The sequence below is a fragment of the Thunnus albacares genome, chromosome 18 (genome assembly GCF_914725855.1).
Source record: "Thunnus albacares chromosome 18, fThuAlb1.1, whole genome shotgun sequence".
NCBI lineage: Eukaryota > Metazoa > Chordata > Actinopteri > Scombriformes > Scombridae > Thunnus > Thunnus albacares.
The window spans coordinates 21571529-21595000 of record NC_058123.1 but is presented as its reverse complement, the minus strand read 5'-3'; the positions used below and the strand labels follow the sequence as shown (position 1 = coordinate 21595000).

The 23472-nt window shown below is 41.2% G+C and overlaps 10 non-coding genes across 10 annotated transcripts; all 10 read left to right on the top strand.

Annotated features, from left to right (window-relative positions):
- The first annotated feature begins 161 nt into the window (after positions 1 to 161).
- On the top strand, positions 162 to 233 carry trnap-ugg. The gene has a single exon. It is a non-coding gene; the product is annotated as a tRNA-Pro (tRNA).
- A 421-nt stretch (positions 234 to 654) lies between these two features.
- On the top strand, positions 655 to 726 carry trnap-agg. Its single transcript has one exon. It is a non-coding gene; the product is annotated as a tRNA-Pro (tRNA).
- Positions 727 to 1063: 337 nt separating this feature from the next.
- On the top strand, positions 1064 to 1135 carry trnap-cgg. The gene has a single exon. It is a non-coding gene; the product is annotated as a tRNA-Pro (tRNA).
- A 796-nt stretch (positions 1136 to 1931) lies between these two features.
- On the top strand, positions 1932 to 2003 carry trnap-ugg. The gene has a single exon. It is a non-coding gene; the product is annotated as a tRNA-Pro (tRNA).
- Positions 2004 to 2424: 421 nt separating this feature from the next.
- On the top strand, positions 2425 to 2496 carry trnap-agg. The gene has a single exon. It is a non-coding gene; the product is annotated as a tRNA-Pro (tRNA).
- A 337-nt stretch (positions 2497 to 2833) lies between these two features.
- Positions 2834 to 2905, top strand: trnap-cgg. The gene has a single exon. It is a non-coding gene; the product is annotated as a tRNA-Pro (tRNA).
- A 780-nt stretch (positions 2906 to 3685) lies between these two features.
- On the top strand, positions 3686 to 3757 carry trnap-ugg. The gene has a single exon. It is a non-coding gene; the product is annotated as a tRNA-Pro (tRNA).
- Positions 3758 to 4178: 421 nt separating this feature from the next.
- trnap-agg lies at positions 4179 to 4250 on the top strand. The gene has a single exon. It is a non-coding gene; the product is annotated as a tRNA-Pro (tRNA).
- Positions 4251 to 4665: 415 nt separating this feature from the next.
- trnap-cgg lies at positions 4666 to 4737 on the top strand. Its single transcript has one exon. It is a non-coding gene; the product is annotated as a tRNA-Pro (tRNA).
- A 796-nt stretch (positions 4738 to 5533) lies between these two features.
- On the top strand, positions 5534 to 5605 carry trnap-ugg. Its single transcript has one exon. It is a non-coding gene; the product is annotated as a tRNA-Pro (tRNA).
- The last annotated feature ends 17867 nt before the right edge of the window (positions 5606 to 23472 follow it).

The window sequence follows — 23472 nt, the reverse complement described above, 5'->3', positions numbered from 1 at the left end:
ACATCAAGGCTGGAAGAGACTTCAGTAGATTCCGCTGCAAGCTGACATGGAAATTGAAGACAAATTGATGAATGGCAGGATGGATCCAACAGTAGTTGCTGGGGAGAAGGTACACTGAACCAAATTCTCCCAGCTGCAATGGCATGGCTGAAGTGCTCTGTGGCTCGTTGGTCTAGGGGTATGATTCTCGCTTTGGGTGCGAGAGGTCCCGGGTTCAAATCCCGGACGAGCCCAGGAGTCAGGAATGTGGCTACTTACTGTGGGGTTTCTGCCAAGGTTTGGAACTGTTGGGAAGCTAAGACATCCTAAGAAGGAGTTGAGAGTGGAAGTGCTACGCCTACATGTTGAAGGTACCAGTTGAGAGGTATGCTGGTCACGTCCCCCTGCTAGGAGACTGCTTTAAATGGAGGAGGAGCATACTGTAAGTGCTGCATATCCTCTCTCTTATCGAAATGCCTCGTGATCCCCCTAAACAGTGCAGGTGGAGGAGGCGGGGAAGACAGCATTTAGCCATTTTTGCTGAGCATGCAACCACTGCAACCTGACCTGGAAAGCGAAGACAAATAGACGGATGGATCCAACGGTGGTTGCTGGGAAAAAAGGCACACGCTGCAAATTTCGACCCGCTGCAATCGTATTGTTGCTGCTTTCTGCGGCTCGTTGGTCTAGGGGTATGATTCTCGCTTAGGGTGCGAGAGGTCCCGGGTTCAAATCCCGGACGAGCCCAAAGGTCAGGAATGTGGCTGCCTATTGTGGGTTATGTGGCTAGTTCTTAAAAGTGTTGGGAAGCTAATACATCCTAAGAAGGGGTTGAGAGTGGAAGTGCTCTACCTACATGTTGAAGGAGTCAGTTGGGAGGTACGCTGGGCATGTCCTCTTGGGAGGAGACTTCAAGAGAGGCGGGGAAGACAGCATTTAGGCATTAATGCTAAACATGCAACCGCTGCAACCTGACCTGGAAAGTGAAGACAATTAGATGGATGGATGCAACAGCAGTTGCTTGAAAAAAAGGTACACTGTTTAGATTTCACCCGTCTGGAATCGCACGGTTAATGCTGTTCGTGGCTCGTTGGTCTAGGGGTATGATTCTCGCTTCGGGTGCGAGAGGTCCCGGGTTCAAATCCCGGACGAGCCCAGGAGTCAGGAATGTGGCTACTTACTGTGGGTTAGCTGGCTAGGTTTGGAACTCTTGGGAAGCTAAGACATCCAAAGAAGGAGTTGAGAGTGGAAGGGCTACGTCTACATGTTGAAGGTATCAGTTCCCCTGGTAGGAGACTTCAGTAAAGGCCAGGAGCATACTGCAAGTGCTGCATATCCGCTCTGTTCTGGAAATGCCTCGTGATCCCTTAAAAAGTGCAAGAGGAGGCAGGGGAAGACAGCATTCACGCGTTTTTGCTGAGCATGCAACCGCCGCAACCTGACCTAGAAAGCGCAGACAAACAGATGGATGGATCCAACAGTGGTTGCTTGGAAAAAAGGTACACTGTGTAAATTTCACCCAGATGCAATCACATGGTTAAGGCTGTCTGTGGGTCATTGGTGTAGGGGTGTAATTGTTGCTTAGGGTGTGAGCGGTCCCGGGTTCAAATTCTGGACCAGCCCTGAGATTCAGGAATTTGAGTGCTTCTTTTGGGTTGTCTGTTTTCATTTTTCAAGTTTGAAACCTTTAGGAACAGTGGGAAAGCTACAACATACTAGGGAGGTGAGAGTCAAACTGCTCCACCTGCATGTTGAAGTTCCCAGTTCAAATGTTTGGGAGGTATGCCGGGCACATCAAGGCTGGAAGAGACTTCAGTAGATTCCGCTGCAAGCTGACATGGAAATTGAAGACAAATTGATGAATGGCAGGATGGATCCAACAGTAGTTGCTGGGGAGAAGGTACACTGAACCAAATTCTCCCAGCTGCAATGGCATGGCTGAAGTGCTCTGTGGCTCGTTGGTCTAGGGGTATGATTCTCGCTTTGGGTGCGAGAGGTCCCGGGTTCAAATCCCGGACGAGCCCAGGAGTCAGGAATGTGGCTACTTACTGTGGGGTTTCTGCCGAGGTTTGGAACTGTTGGGAAGCTAAGACATCCTAAGAAGGAGTTGAGAGTGGAAGTGCTACGCCTACATGTTGAAGGTACCAGTTGAGAGGTATGCTGGTCACGTCCCCCTGCTAGGAGACTGCTTTAAATGGAGGAGGAGCATACTGTAAGTGCTGCATATCCTCTCTCTTATCGAAATGCCTCGTGATCCCCCTAAACAGTGCAGGTGGAGGAGGCGGGGAAGACAGCATTTAGCCATTTTTGCTGAGCATGCAACCACTGCAACCTGACCTGGAAAGTGAAGACAAATAGACGGATGGATCCAACGGTGGTTGCTGGGAAAAAAGGCACACGCTGCAAATTTCGACCCGCTGCAATCGTATTGTTGCTGCTTTCTGCGGCTCGTTGGTCTAGGGGTATGATTCTCGCTTAGGGTGCGAGAGGTCCCGGGTTCAAATCCCGGACGAGCCCAAAGGTCAGGAATGTGGCTGCCTATTGTGGGTTATGTGGCTAGTTCTTAAAAGTGTTGGGAAGCTAATACATCCTAAGAAGGGGTTGAGAGTGGAAGTGCTCTACCTACATGTTGAAGGAGTCAGTTGGGAGGTACGCTGGGCATGTCCTCTTGGGAGGAGACTTCAAGAGAGGCGGGGAAGACAGCATTTAGGCATTAATGCTAAACATGCAACCGCTGCAACCTGACCTGGAAAGTGAAGACAATTAGATGGATGGATGCAACAGCAGTTGCTTGAAAAAAAGGTACACTGTTTAGATTTCACCCGTCTGGAATCGCACGGTTAATGCTGTTCGTGGCTCGTTGGTCTAGGGGTATGATTCTTGCTTCGGGTGCGAGAGGTCCCGGGTTCAAATCCCGGACGAGCCCAGGAGTCAGGAATGTGGCTACTTACTGTGGGTTAGCTGGCTAGGTTTGGAACTCTTGGGAAGCTAAGACATCCAAAGAAGGAGTTGAGAGTGGAAGGGCTACGCCTACATGTTGAAGGTATCAGTTCCCCTGGTCGGAGACTTCAGTAAAGGCCAGGAGCATACTGCAAGTGCTGCATATCCGCTCTGTTCTGGAAATGCCTCGTGATCCCTTAAAAAGGGCAGGAGGAGGCAGGGGAAGACAGCATTCACGCGTTTTTGCTGAGCATGCAACCGCCGCAACCTGACCTAGAAAGCGCAGACAAACAGATGGATGGATCCAACAGTGGTACACTGTGTAAATTTCACCCAGATGCAATCACATGGTTAAGGCTGTCTGTGGGTCATTGGTGTAGGGGTGTAATTGTTGCTTAGGGTGTGAGCGGTCCCGGGTTCAAATTCTGGACCAGCCCTGAGATTCAGGAATTTGAGTGCTTCTTTTGGGTTGTCTGTTTTCATTTTTCAAGTTTGAAACCTTTAGGAACAGTGGGAAAGCTACAACATACTAGGGAGGTGAGAGTCAAACTGCTCCACCTACATGTTGAAGTTCCCAGTTCAAATGTTTGGGAGGTATGCCGGGCACATCAAGGCTGGAAGAGACTTCAGTAGATTCCGCTGCAAGCTGACATGGAAATTGAAGACAAATTGATGAATGGCAGGATGGATCCAACAGTAGTTGCTGGGGAGAAGGTACACTGAACCAAATTCTCCCAGCTGCAATGGCATGGCTGAAGTGCTCTGTGGCTCGTTGGTCTAGGGGTATGATTCTCGCTTTGGGTGCGAGAGGTCCCGGGTTCAAATCCCGGACGAGCCCAGGAGTCAGGAATGTGGTTACTTACTGTGGGGTTTCTGCCAAGGTTTGGAACTGTTGGGAAGCTAAGACATCCTAAGAAGGAGTTGAGAGTGGAAGTGCTACGCCTACATGTTGAAGGTACCAGTTGAGAGGTATGCTGGTCACGTCCCCCTGCTAGGAGACTGCTTTAAATGGAGGAGGAGCATACTGTAAGTGCTGCATATCCTCTCTCTTATCGAAATGCCTCGTGATCCCCCTAAACAGTGCAGGTGGAGGAGGCGTGGAAGACAGCATTTAGCCATTTTTGCTGAGCATGCAACCACTGCAACCTGACCTGGAAAGCGAAGACAAATAGATGGATGGATCCAACGGTGGTTGCTGGGAAAAAAGGCACACGCTGCAAATTTCGACCCGCTGCAATCGTATTGTTGCTGCTTTCTGCGGCTCGTTGGTCTAGGGGTATGATTCTCGCTTAGGGTGCGAGAGGTCCCGGGTTCAAATCCCGGACGAGCCCAAAGGTCAGGAATGTGTCTGCCTATTGTGGGTTATGTGGCTAGTTCTTAAAAGTGTTGGGAAGCTAATACATCCTAAGAAGGGGTTGAGAGTGGAAGTGCTCTACCTACATGTTGAAGGAGTCAGTCAAGTCAGTTGGGAGGTACGCTGGGCATGTCCTCTTGGGAGGAGACACCAGGAGCATACTGAAAGTGCTGCATTTCCGTTGTGTTCTTAAAATGCCTCACGATCCCCTAGGAAGTGCAAGAGGAGGCGGGGAAGACAGCATTTAGGCATTAATGCTAAACATGCAACCTGACCTGGAAAGTGAAGACAATTAGACGGATAGATGGATGGATGCAACAGCAGTTGCTTGAAAAAAAAGGTACACTGTTTAGATTTCACCCGTCTGGAATCGCACGCTTAATGCTGTTCGTGGCTCGTTGGTCTAGGGGTATGATTCTCGCTTCGGGTGCGAGAGGTCCCGGGTTCAAATCCCGGACGAGCCCAGGAGTCAGGAATGTGGCTACTTACTGTGGGTTAGCTGGCTAGGTTTGGAACTCTTGGGAAGCTAAGACATCCAAAGAAGGAGTTGAGAGTGGAAGGGCTACGCCTACATGTTGAAGGTATCAGTTCCCCTGGTAGGAGACTTCAGTAAAGGCCAGGAGCATACTGCAAGTGCTGCATATCCGCTCTGTTCTGGAAATGCCTCGTGATCCCTTAAAAAGTGCAAGAGGAGGCAGGGGAAGACAGCATTCACGCGTTTTTGCTGAGCATGCAACCGCCGCAACCTGACCTAGAAAGCGCAGACAAACAGATGGATGGATCCAACAGTGGTTGCTTGGAAAAAAGGTACACTGTGTAAATTTCACCCAGATGCAATCACATGGTTAAGGCTGTCTGTGGGTCGTTGGTGTAGGGGTGTAATTGTTGCTTAGGGTGTGAGCGGTCCCGGGTTCAAATTCTGGACCAGCCCTGAGATTCAGGAATTTGAGTGCTTCTTTTGGGTTGTCTGTTTTCATTTTTCAAGTTTGAAACCTTTAGGAACAGTGGGAAAGCTACAACATACTAGGGAGGTGAGAGTCAAACTGCTCCACCTACATGTTGAAGTTCCCAGTTCAAATGTTTGGGAGGTATGCCGGGCACATCAAGGCTGGAAGAGACTTCAGTAGATTCCGCTGCAAGCTGACATGGAAATTTAAGACAAATTGATGAATGGCAGGATGGATCCAACAGTAGTTGCTGGGGAGAAGGTACACTGAACCAAATTCTCCCAGCTGCAATGGCATGGCTGAAGTGCTCTGTGGCTCGTTGGTCTAGGGGTATGATTCTCGCTTTGGGTGCGAGAGGTCCCGGGTTCAAATCCCGGACGAGCCCAAAGGTCAGGAATGTGGCTACTTACTGTGGGTTAGCTGGCTAGGTTTGGAACTCTTGGGAAGCTAAGACATCCAAAGAAGGAGTTGAGAGTGGAAGGACTATGCCTACATGTTGAAGGTATCAGTTGAGTGGTATGCTGGGTACATTCCCCCTTGTAGGAGACTCATGTAAATGCCAGGAGCATACTGTAAGTGCTGCATATCCACTGTTTTATCGAAATGCCTCGTGATCCCCTAAACAGTGCAGGTGGAGGAGGCAGGGGAAGACAGCATTTATGCATTTTTCCTGAGCATGCAATTGCTGCAACCTGACCTGGACATTGATGACAAATAGACTCATAGATGTATGGATCCAACAGTGGTTACTGGGAAAAAAAGTACACTGTGCAACTTTCAACCCACTGCAATTGTATTGTTACTGCTTTCTGTGGGTAGTTGGTCTAGGGGGATGATTCTAGCTTTAGGTGTGAGAGGTCCAGGGTTCAAATCCCAGATGAGCCTAGTGAGCTGGACTGTCACTATTTCATGTGTGTATATGACTTTTTATGCAAGTTTGAAGCTGTTGGGAAGCTAAGACATCCTAACAAGGAGATGAGAGTGGAACTACTCCACCTACATGTTGAAGGTGTCAGTTGGGCAGTTGGGAGTTATGCTAGGCACATTCTCTTGGGAGGAGACTTCAGTAAATGCCAGGAGCGTACTGGAAGTGCTTAATATCCACTGTATTCTCGAAATGCCTTCAAGGCCTGGTGTGGGGACCTCCTTCGTAAGACAATTCATGAACACTTTAATTTCCTAAAATTAAAAATAATAAAGACAAAAATAGGGATTTTAAGCCTCTTCCATGACAACAAGAACAAGGAGTCTTGCAACAGATGATTTGGCCCCCACACAGCCCTGATCTCATCATCATTGAGTAAATCTGGGATGACATTAGTGGATGCTGATCCACAGAGGCAGAGGAGGAACAACCTCCTCTATTTTTTGAGAGGCAAGAGGGAGGTCAAAATATAAAAAAGAATATTTGGTTGAAATAAACCATTACCAAATCTCAGTATTATTTCTAAAATATTTTTCTCTCTCCTTTGGAAAAAATCCATTATTGAAATTCTGGTTAAAATGCTTCAACAGTGACACCTGCAGGGCAGGAGGAGAAAGGGCAGTGTGTGTGAAGAGGTGGTGGGGGCAGTGGGGGAGAGTGAGGGGGAATGGGGGGCAGTGGACGGGTGCCTGCTGTCCTCCTCAGGGCGGGATCTCTTACATCGATTTATGAACTTAATTTTTTTAAATGCTAATCTATGATTGGCCAAGACACGTAAAAGGACATCCTCCCTAACCAATCAACAAGTAGAATGCAATATTGACATCGTGTTGGTCCAATGATAGTTTCAAGATTTCATCTTCAGTTGTCTCCACTGTAAGGCAGAGTAGCAGCAGTAGATAACGAGCAGTAGATAGCTCCTTGCGTTGGCCAACACAACAGTTGGCTTGTTGTAGCAGCCCTGAAAGACTCTTTATACATCCATGGACTGTTAAGGATTGTTGTTAAATTAATTGATCTGGACTGTGCTGCGCAGCAGCGACAGGACGCCGCCGGGGAGGCTGGAGAGAGAACCAACCGGAGAAACAACCAGGAAAGTTAGCTTGTTTGTCATTGTTGCTAATGATATCAGACTGGTTAACCAGCAGCCACAAAGTTCTGTTAACTAACAAACAAGATGACCAACAGCCACAAATGGACGTTATGACATGAATACTTCATGTTCATGATAGAAAGAGGAAGACATCAGATAACGTGAGTCAGACACAGCTACTCTCTTTCTGTCTCTCTTTGGTCACTAATTTCGTCTCTGATGATTAAATGTCTCTCTGTGTGGCTGTTGTGTGAATTTATTTCCTTAACAAGAATGCAGCAGGGATCATGTGTGCTGTGGGTAGTTTGTTGAAGTTATAGTGGAATTGATCCAGTTTTTAATTGAGAGGTTGTTCAGTCACCTGTTGATGTTGTGTGATTAGTGAATGAGTGTGCAGGAGGTCTGGCTGCTTACTGGTGACAATTTCTTCAGTTGTTTTTTTAAGCTGAGTCGTATATTGAGTAATAAGCTTAAAGTAACTAGAATAACAAGTGTTAACATGTCAGCTTTGTAGACTGTATTTTGTATGTCGTGCATATAGATAAGAGTGTGCAAGTCATGTATTTGATACATGCATTAATATCTTCTGATGTGAACCTGCACTTTTAGATCTGTGAATTTTTTTAGTGTTCAGTCTTTCTAGTATTCATCACTGATCTGTACCTGTATCGCATTATATGCTTTGTGGTACTTTGTATATTCCAGTATACTAAGAAAATACATAGGAAACATGCGTAAATAATTTGATATGTTGTCTGTTTTTGATGAGAACATATATCTGTTGTCACAATAGAACAATACTGTTGATTTGAATTTAACTTTGTTGGTAAAATGACATTGTGAACCACACTACAGCTAAAACAAGCACTTCTTTGTTTAGAAACAATATGTATATGCTAAATGACTTTAAAGAAGCAGCATTTTCACCACTCACACTTTTTGTTTTTGAAAGCAAATTGTTTTATTGGCATATAAAATTGTCTCCCACCCCTCCGATTTCATCAGGTGGGGGACAATGATGTAGTATGATGTGGTTTGTTGTAAGATTCCATGTTGGTTTTCCTCCTGTCCTCCCCAATTTTTTGAGTCACCAGCCGCCACTGGATTACATGAAGAGACACAACTGAAAAATCCTAAATTCACAGAAGAACTGTGGCAAGTTCTCCAAGATGCCTGGAACAACCTAACTGTCAAGTACCTTGAAAAACTGTGTGCAGGTGTACTGAGGAGAACTGTTGCTGGTTTAAAGGCAAGCTGTGGTCACACCAAATATTGATTTAATTTAGGTTTCTTCTGTTTACTGCACTTAATATAAAGTTAATGCTCACTTTACTTGTAGTGCCTAAAACATTTGCATAGTACTGTATATCTGCCTAAGGAAGGAGTTTTGGTCGAATCATCACATACCTAAAAGAGAGCTCTGATTTCACTGTGCAGGTACCTTTCTATTTCACTTATATTCATATAAGCATATATACTCTTGTACATAATTTATCAGCTATCAATTTTACAAAACTTTGTAGGTGAAATGTACCATTAATTACCTGCAAGCGGTGGTACTACAACCTGTACTTCTGATAAAAGCTGAACGGGATTGTTTTTAATAGACTAAACACACCCCAGCAACAACTGGCAGGGACACTTTATAGATTAATTTATCAGTAAGCCACATTGAACCTAGATATACTGGAATTCAATCATAATATAGGTAAGGCATGCAGCCTGCAGCATTTTGTTAAATTTGTATACACTTTTTTCCCTAAGCTTTCATTGTAGTGGTTTGCACAAGAGACACAAAAGCAAGAACGATGAAACAAAGACAAGGACTACTGCATGCCTGAGTGTTTATGCACATGGATTTGATTGTATGTTAGAACATGGAAAGGTCTTGAGTGGATGTTAGGCAGATGCAAATAAAACATTATCATTAAATCCAAGGACTGTAATCTACCAATGAAACTAAAATGATTTTCAGCAGGGTTGGTGCATTAATACAGAAATTAAGGGCATTGAAAGCAGTATAATCAATTATATGTACAGTATGTAAGGAAAAGCTGTTTCCCTAGTTGTTTTGAATTTAGGATTTATGCTGTTTATTATACAGTTTTGCACAACACAACATTATGATGGAATATTAACTTAAATCCATGGTAAGCAGACTGGATTTGCCCAAATGTCTTATTTTATTATCTTTTTTCTTTTGCAGTTTCCTCTCTCTGCTGCGAGGATTAAATATTGACTGTGGGTGCATGAGATGAACTTTCATCATAGCATTGTCAGGACGCATCATTCTTTGGCCATAATTATGTGATTATGTATGCTGAAGGCCGGGACATTGCTGGTTGATGAAGTGTTACATGTATATACATACATATATATTTTTGTAACACAAAAGAGTGTCAGCAAACACAAAATGAGTTACATTCACAACTGTATATCCACTTCCCTGATAATCAAACACATAGAGAAGAAAACATAAATAAGTTAGGCAGTCCACACAAGAAAATCTTGTTCAAGGTCTGTGAGAGAAAATTGAACAATAGGTTATCATTTTATAAATCTTTTGTCTATATGTCACAAATGTTGTTTTCAAACTAAGGGGTCAATGTTTGTTCTCATTTCAATATGATGTAATGCAATGTCACTGTGGCATAATAAATCCTACTCCTAGGCTAGTTGAACTCTTGAACTTGTTTCTATCTGAGGGATGTTTGCTGATTTCTGGGGTTAGCTAGAGATATCTTTGCCTTAGGTCTACTGTTTTAGACATTGTGTGGATCATGAAGTACCTAGACAAGCTAAATTTGAAGGATGTCCTCGTTTGGAGTTATTGACTGACCATTAGGTCTCTGTGGGATCATCCTATGACCATACATGTTTGTAAGAAGGGGTTGTGGTAGTGTCCATTTAGGGACCTGACTGTTTTTAGCTTTGCTTCTGGAGAGGTATGAAGCTGTCTGGTTTGTGTTCGCAGTGTTTGGAGAAAGGGCTGGCTTCAGGGAAAGGGCCAGCTGAAAAACATGCTTTCTCTCCAAAAATACAAGATGATTGTATTTTTGTTTTGTGTTTTTGTTACCGATTGTGTGATGGATTGTACTGTCTACAGCTGTTTCAACAGGTAACAATGTTTAATGCTTTCTATTGTATATTTGTGTGTTCTTGAGTGAGCCAAGCAAAAATTTCCACAACATGTCATGTCCAACCAGTTTTTCTGTTTTGTCACTGCAACCGTCTTCATCTACAGCACGTGCTGTACTGGTCTGCGAATAGATGCATTTCCCCTCTTCTCCCATTTAACTGGGAATTTAGAATATTTTGACTACTTTGTTGTCATATTTAATTTCTTCCTTTGACAGCCAACAACAGTTATTGTGTTTTTCATGGATTGTTGTTTGGCTCTTAATGCTTTAATAACATTGTTTACCCAAAAATCTTGTCATCCACTTTTCAGTGTTGGAGGCAAACCATTGCTGTTATTTCAAAAGAGACATTCAAAGAACAGATTTAGAGGGTGACATGTGCTCCCTGTCTCTCAATGAGTTCAAAGTGGTAATCGTGCAGGTTGGTCAGGATTGGTGGTTTGCAGTAGGAAGCCTAATTATCATAAAGTGTTTAAATGCTGGATTTGTTTCAGAGTGAGATTTAACAAGTTGATGATTAGGCACAGACATGACCTGACCTCAGTATTACAATCCATCAGAAATAGATTAGCTTGGTGTGTGTGTGTGCCTGTGTGTGTGTGTGTTTGTGAATGCTTAAAAAGACGCAGTGCTAACGAGGAGCATAGGGAATCAGCTGGATGTCAGCCCAAAACAAAGCTTAAGACACCAACACCCATACCTGTCTACTCTTGTACTCTGTTGCTCTCCATCTTTCTGTGTGTGTGTGTTGTTGCATTGATACATCACTGTATATGGAGATCTGTGCATGTCTAATTTTTGTAAAGCCTGCAAATCCTTCATATATCCCCTTCCTTTCATCTAGATCCATTAAGGCCTAAACTGATTTAAAGGTTGATCACGAGCTCAATAACCTAAATCTGCTTTGTTGTAAAGTTGCAAATCATATTTTTGATCATCTGTTTTTCTTTCAATATTTCCAACATCATTCCCCATCTTGCCTTCACATTAATGGTTATAGTACAAGCTGGTTTAAGCTATTTTACAGTGACAATGACTATGTTGAAAATGTCACTTCTTGCCTCACTATGCTGTGCTCATAAAAAACAAATCTGTCTGATAGGAAAGCTATAATTAAACCTCAAACTCTAAAGCCTTTAAAGGCCAAAACTGTTACATCTCCAGACTGATATAGATGAATCATTACATCATTAATGAGTGACAATATAATTTTGATAGAAATAATTTATTTTGTGTCAGCTTTATGGAAAAGACAAGAAAAATGATCAAAATATGGTGACAGAATCAAAATAAGAAGTAGGTGAGGTGTCCTACCAAGAATACTTGTGGGTGATTTTACCACACCAGTGCTAATTAATTAATTAAATAATTTGACAAATGAATAAATTATAAGAGAACATATCTATGGGGAACAGATAAAGCAAACTAACAGTTTTAAGACTTCTATGAGGGTAAGCACCTTTTGCTTTGATTTACTCCAGTAACCCACAGTAATGTAGAGGATCAGCATACCCCATTTTATCATAATTTTCTGCAGAGGCTTTAAAAATGTGTCCAGCAAAGCGAATTAGTACTTAATTAAGAGATCTACCAGGAACAGTGTTTTCTAACGAACCCTGGAGGAAAAGCACATAGAGACTAATCCAAACAAATCTCAACGAATTTGATTCTCTAATGAGATGCAGTGGGAATATCTATCTTCTATATTAGTTAATGCTTAATGGGATTATACAAATTAACACTGCATATATGTTTTTCTGGAACCCACCAAATACATTTGAAGGATTATTCTGATTGTCTAATTCAGTCATCATCCTGACTGAAACCCTTTGACGAATTTATGCTGTTCTTTTTTTCTTATGGTAAGGAAGAAATGCATTAAAATAAATAACATAAATGCATATAATACAGACAACATATTTGCATAGAAATGATTTAGTTAAAGTGGACATGAAGCTTTTTGGATTCTAAAGTGACCACTCAAATAAATCTGAAACAAAAACATTGGAGACAGAAAGTGCTATTTTCTGAATCTGACTTGAATTCTCCAACAATGAATCACTTCCAACAAAATCAGGTCTTAATGTTTACATTGTTCAGCGGATAATTTCCCCACCTGTGCAATTGTTTGGCCTTGTTCTGATGGTTGGCTTCGTCAGCTAACATCTTGTACTCTTTGCTGAGCCTCTACGCTCACCTGCTTCAAATGTTGTCACTCGATTGAATGGGCATTATCAGTGGTTATTAGCCTCAAAGATATGGGTTAGAGGGGGCCTGCTACACCTGCTAGTAGATTCAGAAGGCTCTCTGGTCTCTGGTTATTGACCTGGGCCCTGAGGGTAACAGGTCATACTGGTACATGTGCAGTGGTGTGCTACTCCCTAATTGCACATATTGACCTAGGAAGTTTGATACTCTGGCGACTTTAACTCCTTCCACTGTACAATACAAGATCAAGCCTTGAGCTAACAGATTTACAGGGCAGAATTTGGAAAAGAGGAAGAAATGTTTTTTTTATCTCTATCTTTTGTATCTACAGACAGTGGCAGAATGTATGATTCTTATACTGTGGTGCCTGTTGCTCTCACAGTATGAATGTACCACCACTCAATTTTGGGGGATTTGGAAATTCATCTTGCTATATAACAGAAATAGGAGCCCCAGAGTCAACCAGAAATGTAATATTTTTGACTAAAACCACTTATATAAAGCACTTCTTTATATCTGTGTCGGTGTGTGTGTGTATGTGTGTGTGTGGTGTTAGGGGTGCATTCACCAGACTCAGGAGTACTCCTCCTTCTCTACCGCCTGTCATGCCCTATCCTCTCTGTAGCCTTTCGAGTGAGTGACAGTCACACTGCGTGGGTCCTCTTTTTCTCCTCAATATGGGACAGTCTCTTGACAATTGGTCAGGGTCTCCACAATTCCAGCATCCATTGTTCTGAGGGCCTGGATTGCATGATCCTCTGCTCGGAGCTCGATCTCTGCTCCGCGAAAGACCATGGCACCCTCTGCCTCTCCCTCTGTCTGGTCCTTATAAAGACTGGCACTGTGCCAGCTGGACCTTGTCATTCAGTTGAATTTTGCTCTGCTGTTCTTTTTTCTCTGACATTCTCAGTTTCTGCTCAGCATGGATGGGATGGTGTGATCTTGGACGAGTGACAGGCATCCCCTGTCCCAGCCTATGCAGTGTTGGTGCATCTGGTAGTTAATTTGCTCATCCATGCCTTCCAGGAAACAGTTCTTTAGTTGTTGTTCATATGGGGAGTCATCTAGTGGGTTAACTGGTGGTGTCATACTGCTGTTTTCCTTGAAGATTTCTGTCAATCTGGCCAGATAATCAGCCACTGTTTCACCAGACCATTGTTTACAGTCTTTTATTGCCCCCCCTTTCATGTGTGTCAGGTCCCACTGCGGCCATCTCCGCCTGTACTGGGATCTGTAGGTATAGGTTGGGAGGAAGATCAATGTCAACAAGGATAGTAGGTGGTGGGAGTTTGCATCTGTGATGTGCAGCTGAGGCAGGGAGGAGATCCAGTTCTTTCTGTGAATGTGAGAGCTGAGGACAATGTTTAGTTTTTCCCTCCCTCTTCCTCCCCTGTTCACCACTTTGCTGTCCGTGTCTTGTGTCTGACTCTGTTTTTGTTTTTTTTGTTTGTTTGTGAAATCCATTGTATTATTAAAACTAAACCTGGACATTTGCTCTTTTGCACACCCAGCTATTAAATAGCATTTGTATATTTCCACCCTGTAGACAGCTGTTTACAGGAGTCACCACCATGTTTGTCACACATAATTTTTGCACATCCAATGTACGACCCGCAAGCAGTCTCTTGTCACCCAAGGTGTCGATTAAGAGCCATCCTCAAGGGAGGTAGACTTTTTGGGTCTTGGGTGATTTTGAATCCGGTCACCAGTTGTGCACAGATCAACCTGTGTAGGAGGTGGATTGAGGAGAGTATGAGTTAGGCATCCCGGACGAGCCCCCATATTGTCGTGGCAATTCTGCAATTCCATTCTGACAAAGATGAACAAGACAAAAATGTCGTACAATATTGTCACTCTTTAATAAAGCTCAGAGCATTACGTGTGTACATGGACTCCATGTCTGTATTAGACAAAGAGCGAAAAGGCAAAGTGAAGCACACCGATATATAGTCACCCGTCGTGAAAGCTACAACGCATTCCGTCATTCTCAGAAGAAATTAAAATACAACAACTAGCCCACTGTTCATTACTTATCAGTGTTTCTTTCCTGAGGAGCTTCTGCCTCTGTGTCCATCTGCTGAGAGGCCTGTTGGGAACAGTGGACTGAGCACTTTCTCACACTTCCTTATCTGTGCCTTAGCCTTGACCTTTCAGTTAGCAGTTTAGCAGATTCTCTGTTCACACTCACAGAGACAAAGGCATCTTTCAGACTGATGCTTGGATTCAGAATAATCAAATATAGTGGAAATCAAACATGATTACATGGGCAATAAAGATATTCAAACTTGATTATATGTGTAGTATGTGTAATTTCTCACGCAGATGTTTAAACAAACATGACATATGTCACGTATGTTCCCCCTTGCTGGTTATGATGTGCATAATATTTGACTCATGATGTCTTGTGTTCTCTCTCAGGTGTATCTGGTCCGGTCTGATTGAGGGAAAACCAATAAAGAGAGGTTAGGAACCTTAGCTCACTCTCTCTCCTGCTTCACAGCCTCGGCAGCAGCAGCTGGTGTTTTGTAACTGACATGCTATAGCGTTTTGCCTTTGAGAGTTCTTTCGCTTTTTTGGTGGGTCAGGTAGCCCTAAGTTTGCGGCTTTATTTCTGTTAGGTTTTCATGTTGGTCTAGGTTAGAGGGAAGAGCCCAGATCCTACAACCCTTTGTGCATTGGTCTGGGTGTCTTCCCTTCTTTTTGTTCATTTTAGCCAGTCCATCAGCCCTTGTTACTTGCTGTTGGTTTGTTGTTGCATTGGTTTAAGATCATTTATAGTTTGTTAATAAATTTGAAGATTGTTTCTGCAACTACTAACTCTTTTGATTATGTTGGACCTCCTTTGTTAGGAGCCTTTTGGGGGTCGTAACAGTCACACACACACACGTATGCACGCTCACATACAGCTTAGATCCTGTAAAGGTCAGTTCCCTTGTGCAGAAGAAGTCTTAGAAGATCTGACTGTCTACTCTGCTCTTGTTGAAACCTTAATGCTATCCTCTCTCTCGCACATACAGACACACACACTCCCTGAAGAGAAGTTATAAGCTCATTCTTTTAAAACATCTCTGACCTGTCTGGCTTTTCCTCTCTGTGTGTCTGTATCAGTTACTTCACCTGCGTCTCTGCCTCTCTGCCCTTCTCTGTTGTATCCACCTCACAGCTCATCTCTGTCTCCGACTGTGACTCCTGTACCTGCTTCTATCTGTACCTGCTGTCTCTGTATTTTTTCATTCCTTTTCTTTTCTTTTTTCTTTTTTTTTTGGTAACTCTCTCTGCCAGCCTCTCTCCAGGTCCCCACCTTCTCTGATTTGGCACTGTTGAGGAAATATATTCACCCTGTTCAACCTCATGCTTTTTGTGATTGATTCGTTTTATTCTTTTGAAAAGTAATGTTGAGAAAGAATAAAATAAAACCACATATTATACTGTTTTTTTCAATCAAAATGTATAGTTGAACAGTGTTTTTAAAAATGTAATCTTTTGGGTGGCCTAATACCAGGTATAAAGGGCAGATTTAGCATTAGCTATAATCTGGCATTAAAAACAATATGGCTGTTTGTCATTTTTTATTATTTCTTCATAATACGGATGGAAAGTGTGGGTTTGTTAGGATGCTCTTCCTTTCCATCTGCATCTCAGTCATGAAGTGCTGCTCAGTTTAGTGAAAATGACACAAACAATGTAGAGTCCCAAAAAATCAGCTATCTGTGTACAACTCTGACATTTAGTTTTGATCCCTCTTGATTTTGTGTATCAATGCTGAATGCAGTGATGGAAAAAGTATTGAATTTACTTAAGTGAAAGTAGTAAAACCTCAATGTAAAAATACTCTATTACAAGTCCTTAAATATCACAGTAATATAAAAAGCAATGGTCCTTGAGTGTTAGAATTTTGGATTATTATTACTGATGCATTACTGTGTTAGCAGCATTTTAATGTTGTAATGGCATATGTCCTATGATCACATGATTTGTATGTGAAATCTTGATCTTCACAGTTACCAGTGCTTTAAGTACAGCTGTCAAATAAATGTGGTGAAGTAAAAAGTCCAGTATTCCCCTCTGGAATGTAGTGACAGCAGTAAAAAGTAGGATGTAATGGAATTAAAAAGATCAAATAAATTGTAGTGAAAGACAGTACTTGACTAAGTGTACTTTCTACTAGTTGCTTGATAAATGTATGCATCTTTTCAGTCCAACTTTCCTTCCTCACAAACTTTATCTTATTACATGTCACATTTCACAGAGTGAGCATATGATAGACTGACTGACTCAAATGCAATTAATTCACAACACAAACTGAAATGAAATATATGCTGCCTTCAGGTGCCTTTCGGAAATATCAGAATTACAAATTTAAATGAGACATTTCACTCGCCTATGCCTTGGTGGATGAACAACATCATGGTGCAGTAGAAGCTGCTCTGCACAGTGCAAATTAAACCTGTTCTTTCTTGAGCAGCGTGGATGGTTAATACAAAGTATAAGCTGTGGTATTGTAACAAATAAAGTGCCTGTAAATCTTCCCATCTCAGCTATGTTTTTAATTTTCCATGATCTTCTGTATATGCAAATGAGTTTTCAGGATGTAACACTTAATTTACTTTTGGGTTCATGTTTACTGCAATATCTAATGAAGTCAGTATTTATCATTCAAGCCAGGGAGTTGAGATTCCAGTAAATTGATAGTTATGTGAGTAGCCTCCGGACTGCTCATTTTCTGTAATGTTCTTTCAACTTTCTCTTTATTAGAAGTACCATATATGGAGACAAACTGACAGTATATTTATGTTATCATGTCAGCTGACACATACAAATAAGTCCTATGTGAATTAGAGTAATGGATAACATTTGAAAAAAAGTTTAAAAACTCATTGCTCTTCTCACCTCTCCCCTGGTTAAGTGTTCTGTGAATCCAAACCTGTAAGAGAACAAAATAAAAGATTTTAACTGCGCTCCAACAAGTTCTCCCTGCTGAGCGGGAGAACATTTCACCCTAAAAGGGAATTCATTAATGCACTGCCTCTTGCTGCTCCAGATATGTCTCAGATTTAAAATACACCTGTTGTGCTTTAGAGCATTATCTGATGAAAGCAGACACACAGACTCAGAGTCTCGGAAAGGAAGAATACTAATATCAAACACAAATTTTCACAGTCAGAAAAAACTTTATTGACTTGGGAAAGTACACACACACACACACAAACACACATCAAATTGCTGCCAGGTGAAAACCTACTGATTCTTGCCATGTGTGGGTGTTTTTTATCAGCATAAATGACTTAGAAGTTTAGTCATTTATTAGGCATTTTAAGCAGAGCAGTAGCTAGGATTTAGGGGCCATGTGCACAGGAGGAGACTCAAGGCCCCCCTCCCCTTGTCAGCCAACCATGAATTACAAGATACACTATGAAGTACTCCTTGAACTTTGAAAGATTTAGTCTTCACTGTGGGATTCCTCTAATCTGAACAAATACTTTTAGTTGTCTAAATGAAACCATTAAAGCCAGAGAAGTGGAGATTGCCTCACTCATGATATTATATGATATGTTTGTTTTAAATTTCAGTGTTTTTGTCAATGCTCACACTGTATATGTTCCCTGGTGCACAGTTCTCTCTCGAAAAACAGATTTTAACCTCAATGAGAATGCTTGTTTAAATACAGTATAAATTATAAGTTATTAGTTTAACAAATTATAAGTTTAAATAAAAGAGTTTTACAGGTTAAAGCTTCATGACTTCAATACTGGGATTTCTCATTGCACTTGAATTCTCCATTGGTAGGAAATTGCTGATGTGAAAGTATGTAGAGGTGGTAATAGACAAAAAAAAAATAAAAATAAAAAAATAAATAAATAAATATATATATATATATATATATATATATATATATATATATACACACAAAGGGCAGACAAATAATAATGACAATAGTAAAACTCTAGTACCTAATAAAGTGACAATCACTCTTCCTCCTCTTCTTTCTGTGAGCCCCATCTCTCATTGTCTGTCTTTCTGCCTTATATGACAATTGCTATTTGTCTTTTTATTCATCTTACTTTCATGGTTTATTTTTTTGCAAGCTATTTTTCCCTACCTTAGATGAATCTCAGCATCTACTCCCTGTTTGCCTCTACCTCCAGCTCTTTTCATTTCATTCTTTATTTGCTTCCTTCTTTTCTTCCACCCCCAGTCCACACAGGACTTTGGAGTCAACAAATGATTTAAGCTTTCAACTTCAAACAGCACACCACTCTGTTCAATTTAAATTAGTGCAAACCTCAGTCATAAAAGTTTTTAATGACATTTCCTTCTCTTACTTTTTACTAGTTTTCCAGTTAAAATTCACTTTAGCCTCACATTGCCAAACATTCAGTCTTTGTCAGAATGGTTTTCTTTCAATGGAAAATTTGGGTCAGATTGGACTGAGCCATGGTAAAAGATCCTTACACATTTAAAGCACTAAGTAAACTTTCAGTTCAAGGAGCCCCAGGCCCTGTGTGCAGAAATGCTATCAATCACTTCATCCAATCATATTTGCCCCAAGCTTGAGCTTCATGACTAACTGCCCCATAAATAATGTGAAAACGTGGTCAAGTCCAGTCTATTAATCAGGGGTAGACATGCAACCAGGCAATATCAATAAACATGACCTGCAACTGTGTGAATCTAAAGTGAATGCATTATTTAAAGGGAAAAAAAGAAAATTAAAAGGGAGATGAATGAAAGTCTGAATCATGCTGGATATTGTACTCTTTGCAGCAAATGTTGCATCTTGCAGGATTTTCCTTAAAAAAAAAACGATGTATAGACTCATACAAGTAATCCCTCTCAATCATCACTTATGACCCACTAGAAGTGTGTGATGGAGACTCTGCCCTCTGCCTGTATTTTCTTATTTTTTGCTGGGTTTGGGAATCTTCTGGGCTTCTTTTGGGCAGTGGGTGTGTAGCCCCCAGCCAATAACAGCACAGGGTGTGAGGATGGGACTCTTAGTTTAGCGACCCGGTTGAATCACTGTCTTCGTCTCTCTCCTCTGCTCCGCTCTGCTCTCTGTCTCTGTGTCATGGATGTATAAGGAGGTCTGACCGAGGGTGGGGCTGAGCTGCAGAGAGGCCACAGCAGACAGGATGAAGTTCTGCATTAACACAAAATCCAGCAATGCGGCACCTTCCCACAGGGTTGTGAAGAGGTGTGGGCGTGTTTATTTGTGCTTTAGAACGTAACTGCTTTGAAATATAAAATAGCTAGCTACTAGCTCACTTGACCACCACTGCTTTCTCTCTCTCTTGCTTGAACTGGGGAGGAGGGGCCATCTTTGAATGCTGTGTGTTTACAAACACAAACTGACAAATCCTGCATAGTATACCTTTATATGGAGATGTTTAATTCCAACACTGTTTTAATGGTGTGTAAAGAGCCTGAAAACTCTTTCTCTTATTTAAACATTAGCTATATGTTACAGTCACAATCAGAGGTATATGAAAGCAACCAAAACTAAGCAAGAAATTCAATATTTCTTCATTTGGAATCAGAAATAATGTAACAAGAAAAAATGATTCGGTGCTTTGTGAAAAGAGGCTAATATGAAAACAAAAATATCAAGACCATATTTTTACACTAAAATATATATCATAGTCACTGAAGGTGTCTAAATAATTATATGAATGTGGCAATTTAATCCCAACAAGCACTGGTGGCATATTCATTTTTTAGAAGCCTTGACCTCTGACTTCTCTGGACAAAGTATTTACCTCCATGGACTGACAAAATTTGGACTTAATTAGGTTTGGGATCAGCCAGCTACATGGCCAAAAAGAAAAAAAAAATCCCTCTAAGTGAGAGCAGAGTGAAACTGAGTGGTGGTATTTCTAGAAGGTTCCAGGAGCTCCTGACAGGCCCTTAAGGAGGATATTCTGGCTGTAATTGGCACAGCTGACAAGGATCAGGATGAGGTAGAGAAAGAAGGCATGTGTGTTCTTGTACTTCTATCTTTGTGAGGACTGATTTTTGGATCTTTGGAAAGTGAAAACATTTTGGCTGGTTCTCATCTTCTCAGTTGACTGAGAGTTAAGATTTGGTTTTGGGCTAAAGGTTAGAAGTACATTTCAGTTATTGCAAGTTTATGCATGTAGCTATAATTGTCTATTTAGAGAATTTCAGTGAGGGTCCTCACAAATAAAAAAGCACATGTGTAGGTTTGTCTAGTGCGTGATATACAGGTGGAAAACTAATATTGAATGAGGGATTTTATGATGTAGCTTGAGTTGTGCTGATAATAACACTGAGGAAAAATAAGTGACAAATGGTTCTGACTGTCTCCAGGCTTTTTGCCCTCCTGTCTCTCTTGTTGCTTATTTTTAAGTTGTCTGTTATACTATATATTGATCCTTGCTTGTCTACAATATGTGGACATATTTTTACTGTTAGCTTACATACAGTATATATGCATCCTTAAACTACTGACCTATTATTTTAAGTTCTGATGTCTTAAATAATTTGCACAAATACTGTAAGTGCATTCTCCACTAGAATGTTTTGTCATGATGACTTGATAATCCTCACTACCACTATCTGCTATCAATGTCAAAGTCAGCATTGTGCCTGCAGGTCCAGACTCTGGCCGTAAGGTTGAAGGCAACTGCAGCATAAGGAATATATAAAACATCTGTGTGCCTTAAAGAGTAACAAATGAGAAAAATGTTTTTGTTGTTGCCACTTCATAATATTTAGTGGAAGATTGTGGTCTCCATATGATCTTTCACCCAAACCTGCAACAATTCAGAGCTTGCATCTCTGAACTGAAAATTCTGCAAGCATCTGTTGTTCTTTCATGTCGCATTAAAGATGTTGAGCCACATTTTTCCCAGAATGGTAAGTCGTGCAGTGCTATGCCACTAAGTGACCATTATGCCGATTGTTTCCATGTGGAAGAAAATTACACTCAGCCACTACGATCATGGTTCCCAAACATCACTGGAGGAGATGCTGTTTTCAATACTTGGAGATGCAATGAGCAACTTTAATTTCAGTGATATCTGTGGGGCTGTTGGTTGTGTGTTGGCCACAATCCCACAAGTAAAAAGTCTGCCTGTGATTTTGTCCTCAGTGCTATTGTATTACAATGATTTTCCCACCTTGATTCTATCTTGTCTGTGGCTGGTTATCTTTTTTTTTTTTTTTTTGCCTTTTCCTCCGCCTGCAAACCCATCTATCTTGGAAGTCTTTTCTATTACCATGTAATGTCTTCTTTCCCTCTACTGGTAACACATCTACCTATTCCCTCTTTCCTGTGTTTGTATGTATGTCAGTCAATCCCCCTCCTTGCGGACAGTCACACTTTTCAGTCATGTCCAACCTCCTTGACTTTTGGTTTTGAGCAACTTTTAAAAAAGTGAAATTCACAAACTTCTCAAGCCATTTCATGCCAAGTTCTGAAAGTTTTATAGGATCCCTGAGCACCCTGAATATCTTAAGTCATTTTGAAATTGTATTCTTTGCAAACTTTGTCTCTCATAACTCTTTAACTCTTCTCTCTGTAAGTGGAATCGAAATGTTATCATGGGGAGAGCACCAAGGGTATTAAGTTAAAAGACAAAGAACAAAATGACTGCAGCATGATGAATAGCATCTAGAAGTGTAGTCGGTAAAGTATGAGAAGTTAACTGTCCACATTTTAAAAACTCCAACACAAATGAAAATACTACACTGCACAGGCTAGCTAGTGAGCCACACCATACAATTTCCCAAGTAACAACACAAACCAAAAAGAACAACGTAAGAATATCCAAGGGTGACCTTTTCCTCTTAGTATAAAGAATACACATTAAGTCTTGACTATGATGAGTCACTTCACCCCTTCAGTCTGTTGTTGCCATCCATTTAGCTGCTCTGGTGACTATGAGAGGTCTGAACAGATTGTTCATTTCCTTCCCTGTTGTTCAGGTGACAGAGAGAGAGATGTTTAGAATAGGACCTTTGAGCTTGTTGAGTGTCGACTGTAAATCACAAATCACACGCTGTCTACATATGGTAAGCAGTCTGAGCTGCACTGCTGGGTTTGGCACAGAGTAAATGCTGAGAACTCAGCTCAATGCCGATACATAATTATATAATTCATACATGCTTTTAGAAAGTCTAAAGCACAGGTGTAATCAATTAGATTAATTATGGCTGTATTTAGGTGTAGAAGTTCTGGTATACTGTAGACCTTTTTCACAGCAGGCATTTTGACTTGTCATAGTAGGAAAAGCACAGGTGTTACTAATCACATTAACAATGGCTCTGCAGTATTCAAACATTCTAGTAAACTGTGAAAGTGTGACAGCAGGCACAATGAGGACCCTGAAACTGAAGCAGCTTAATGGTAATCAGTCAACATTCATTTTATTATTGACACCTGTGCTTTTCCTACTGTGATATCTCAAAATGTCTTCTGTGAAAAAGGTCATGACCAAATCCTTGCATGTGCATCACCTACTCATGACAAAATGAAAATGTGTTTCTGCCATTACCATTGAATTAATTAAATTAATAATTACCAGAATGAATCCCTCCACTGCAGTTAAGCAAGTAACATCATAGCAAGCACACACGTTAATTTTGGACAGTGGTGGAAGAAGTATTAAGATCTTTTACTTAAGTAAAATTACCAATACAGTGATGTAAAAATACTCCATTACAAGTAACAGTCCTGCATGAAAAATCCTACTTATGTAAAAATACATAAGTATTAGCATCAGAATGTACTTTAAGTATTAAAAGTACTTGCTTCATCCCTCTGACTGATATATTATTATGTATGACATCATTAGATTATTAATACTGAAGCATCAGTGTGTAAGCAGCATGTTACTGTTGTAGCTGCTGGAGGTGGAGCTAAT